Genomic DNA, 1,501 nt, shown 5'->3' with positions numbered 1-1,501 from the left:
GATTTAAGGTTCTAGCTAGTTATAGAGTCATGAACGTAAAGCAAGTGATTCATTCAAATAGTCACTACGGAATCATATTGGAGTTTGATGATCTTAAGCTCTAGATGCCAGAAATGGATCTAGAGTTACATTTAAAGAGCACTCTCAAAACATGAGTAATTGCATCTTGATACATTAAAACATGATTAGTACAAGAGAGGGATAAGTGATAAAATAAGATCTTAACATGTCTTTATCATATTAATTTCAACTCTTTTAATTGTAATTTGTTTTATTTCAATTCTCACACAACTCAACCATTGTTTTATTCCAATCAAACATGTTATGAACATTGTGTATTATTCCAAAATTTTTTTGGATACGACACTTGTTGCTCTACCTCTACCTAGTATACTTGCTGAAAAAGTGATTGTGTTTGAGCACCAACATAGCTCTCTAATACAAATTGCAAAAGGTTACACTAAACAAATAATTGTTTACAAGTATTCTTCATTGTTGTTTTTTACTTACTCGCATAGACTCTTCAAGTTATCTGCTAGACTTTCACACAATGTATCTTCTGGCTAGGTACATAAAGTCTCTCTAGATTATACAATAATAAAATCTTGTTTTACAAGGTGTTACAATTAAATAAATAAACATCTAATATAAACACTCCTTGTCTCAAGAGTAACTTCACACAAACGTGAAGGGATTTACAATATAAGTATTCTTGTTTCAAGTCCTTTATTACATCAAAATTTTAGGTGTCTTTTAGTGTCTTTGAAAGAATGGAATTTTTAGTACTTTCTTCCAATAATGCATACAAAAGGAAGTTTTCTTGCTTTTTAACTCAAGCAAGTATTATTGCTTTTTATCGTTTACCCATAAAAATGTGGGAATATGATCATTATCCCTTTTACTGAAATGTAGTTTCCATTATCTACTACTATTGACTATGTATGCTTAAAAAGCTTTGATTGATTAACACTTTGGTAAACTTTTTAGACGAAACAAAACTTAATATTATTTGTTGTCATCAAAACCCTGGGTGACTTTTTAGGCAGATGATTAGTTGTAGAATTGTGTCCAGTCTTTAATAAACCATCACTACTTTAACACACATGACGACTATTTCATTGGATTTAGTTGTTGGAAGCCTTGTCTATGGTCAAATAAAAACAAATTTGCATTGATTTAGTCAAATTTTAGGTACATTTTTATGCTAACTAGTGGAGCTATATCCTGGAGATCTAGAAGTGCCAACTACACTTTATTTGTTACTTTCGTCATAAAAGCTAGTTTGTTTCTTATTTTGAGGTTATCTCACCTAGTGCATGCTTAAAAAGTTGTATACTTGTACTTCAAACTATTAACTCTATCTCAAAGTTGTTAACCTTGGGAAGATTGTCTATATGATTTAATGAATCCAACACATATGAACTTGAAGCAAAGATCATAAAGTTAGAAGAATTCATATGACATTAATACTAGTAGTTGTGTTTAAGTAAGATGCTTTAAT

The sequence above is a fragment of the Vigna unguiculata genome, chromosome 3 (genome assembly GCF_004118075.2).
Source record: "Vigna unguiculata cultivar IT97K-499-35 chromosome 3, ASM411807v1, whole genome shotgun sequence".
Lineage (NCBI taxonomy): Eukaryota > Viridiplantae > Streptophyta > Magnoliopsida > Fabales > Fabaceae > Vigna > Vigna unguiculata.
The sequence above is the reverse complement of the archived record's forward strand: the minus strand, read 5'-3'. Positions refer to the sequence as shown.